This window comes from Tupaia chinensis, unplaced genomic scaffold (genome assembly GCF_000334495.1).
Source record: "Tupaia chinensis unplaced genomic scaffold, TupChi_1.0 Scaffold143921_1, whole genome shotgun sequence".
NCBI classification, from domain to species: Eukaryota; Metazoa; Chordata; class Mammalia; order Scandentia; family Tupaiidae; genus Tupaia; species Tupaia belangeri.
In genome coordinates, this window is record NW_006203772.1 from 359,171 (window position 1) to 361,859 (window position 2,689).

General features: G+C 42.0%; 1 non-coding gene and 1 pseudogene across 1 annotated transcript; both read left to right on the forward strand.

Moving 5' to 3' along the window:
* The first annotated feature begins 848 nt into the window (after positions 1-848).
* On the forward strand, positions 849-1,822 carry LOC102475210 (COMM domain-containing protein 6 pseudogene; annotated as a pseudogene).
* Positions 1,580-1,679, forward strand: LOC114005511 (small nucleolar RNA U13). Its single transcript, XR_003547357.1, has one exon. It is a non-coding gene; the product is annotated as a small nucleolar RNA U13 (small nucleolar RNA).
* Positions 1,823-2,689: the final 867 nt, after the last annotated feature.

The following is a 2,689-nucleotide window of genomic DNA, read 5'->3' on the forward strand; positions in this document are numbered from 1 at the left end:
GCGGTGGCCCACGGGGATTAGGGGGAGTTCTCAGGGGAGTTTTTTTTTCTTTTTTTTAGAGAGGTTTTCGCTATAGGACGCGTGCGCTGGCCAGAAAAACTGACAGAAGGCAAGAAATTGCCCCCCACGGAAGGGATGGCCACGCCGCAATGCCTTCATTCTCCTCTCGGGATCTTGGGCACTCACGCACATGGAGACATAAGGCGAGAAATCGCTCCCCATGGGGGGGTTGGGGGGCGGGAGAAGGAATGGCCACGCCGTAACCCCCCATTCTCTTCCGTTCTCCTCTCGTGATCTTGGACTTGAACCGCGGCCAACTACATGGGAGTCCACAGACATAGCCACTGCTGGTCCCATATGGGGAGTTCTTTCAAAACCTCTTTTCAAAGGCATTTACAATAATCTGCCTGGTCATTTAGGGCCTGGACTAAGGATTCCAGTCACGTCTTATTCTAGGATCCTGTTTGAAAATTACAGGAGGAAACCAAGAGATAATTAAGAGGCCTCAAAAATCCCATCTTGGGGGACTGGCAAGTGGTGTCGTGGTTAAGGCGCTGGACACTCCCACATGGCTGACGATGGTTCGAGTCCCGGACCTGGTGGCTTGCTTTCTCACTTTCCTCTCTCTTTCTGTGTCTCTCTGGTCAAATTAAAATAAATGAATGAATGAATAAATGAAATTGAATAAAGTAATTTTTAAAATAAAAAATCCCATCTTGGGGCTGGCAGGTGTAGTGGTTAAGGGCGCTAGAATCCCACATGGCTGACGATGGTTCGAGTCCCGGACCTGGTGGCTTGCTTTCTCACTTTCCTCTCTCTTTCTGTGTCTCTCTGGTCAAATTGAGATAAATAAATAATTTTTAAAGTTCAGGGCTGGGCAGGACGAACTGCAGCGCCCACCGTGGAGGGGTCGCGGGAGCCCCCACTGGATACTAAATCCAAGGTCACCAACCAGCTCATAGATTTTCAGTGGAAACTGGGGATGGCTGTGAGCTCCGACAGTTGCAGATCTCTTAAATAATCCGTATGTTGCAGAGATGCTAAAACTGGCGGATCATTCAGGGCAAGTAAAGAACAAGTGCTTTGAAATGACAACTCCAGTTTCAGAATTTCCACAGACCACTCAAGGAAATCGCTGCAGTTATTGAAACTGTCAGAAAGTTGGTTGTTTGGTTACGAACTTGCTGTCATCATTCTTAACACAGACTTCACTTTCTGCAGTAATATTGCATAAGGATCAAAGGATATTTATTGAATGAAATTACAATGGTTTTTCAGTTTTTTGAAGTAAGTCAAACAAGCTGGAATCAGTGATGATTGTACAACCTTGTGAAGGTGCTATACATGACTGAATTGAGTGCTTCAAATGGTGTGCTTTGTGTTCTGTGAATTACATCTTAATAAAAAAGTCAGAGGAACAGAAGAATATAAAAAAATCAAAGGAACAGAAAAATCAAAAGAACAGAAGGCAACACGAGTTTATGTATTAGAACAATAGTTTTAAAGTGTATTAGTATTGGAAGCATTTCATGGAAAAAAGTCTCACATGGAGTCAAATATATGTAAGATATATGTACTGATCCTTTGCGGATCCTAAGCATGAGTAGATTTTCACACCATTATGTGAGATGTGCCTCCTTCAAACCTTGTTACAACATTGGCACTGTACCTGTCTGATGTAAAAATAAATAAATAAATAATCATATATAGAAATTAGAAAATTTGTTATTTGGTTGGCATCACCTTACTAATTTAGTCTTGTAACTATCCCTTATAAAGGCAAGAGTAAGCTTTCTTTTCTCAAAAAAAAAAAAAAAAAAAAGTTCACTTAAGTACTAATAATCCTTTTTAAGAAATCCCATCGTGGGGACCAGCAGGTGGCATGATGGTTAAGGCGCTGGACACTCCCACATGGCCTACCAGGGTTTGAGTCCTGAACCTGGTGGCTTGCTTTCTCACTTCCTCTCTCTCACTCTCACCCTCTGTCTCTCTCTGGTCAAATTAAAAAATAAGTGAATGAATAAATAAAATACAATAAATAATTATAAAAAAAATGAAATCCCATCTTATTTCATCCACAAGGGAAACCCATGAGTTTTGTATTCACTTACTGTTAAATATTGTGTTAGTCAACTAATATGTGTTGACCTATTGTGTCATTGGCTAAGTTTTAACTATCTAATGGAGGTTTTGCATTCAGTAACATTGAAGTATTTTTTAAGTGTATATAACGCAAACTGGGGGACCACCAGGTAGCATGGTGGTTAAGGTGCTATACACTCCCACATGGCTGACCAGGTTTAAGTCCTGGACCTGGTGGCTTGCTTTCTCACTTTTCCTCTCTCTGATCAAATCAAAATGAATGAATGAATAAATAGTTAAGTAAAATAATTTTTTAAAAAAATAACACGAACTAGACCTGTAGAAGAGAAATTTGCAGATGCAATGGATATCGTTCTTACCCTCCATAGTTTATCTGGAAAATAAACACAATCACATGAAATAAAGAATTCAGAGTCGGGAACCAGCAGTTAGCGTAATGACTATGTCGCTGGACTCCTACGTAGTCAACCGCGGTTCGCATCCTGGACCCGGTGGCTTAAAACTCACGCCGGGTGCGTGTGTGCCCAAGATCCCAAAAGGAGAATGGAGAAGGGACTGCAGCGGGACCATCCCCCCTGGGGGGGGG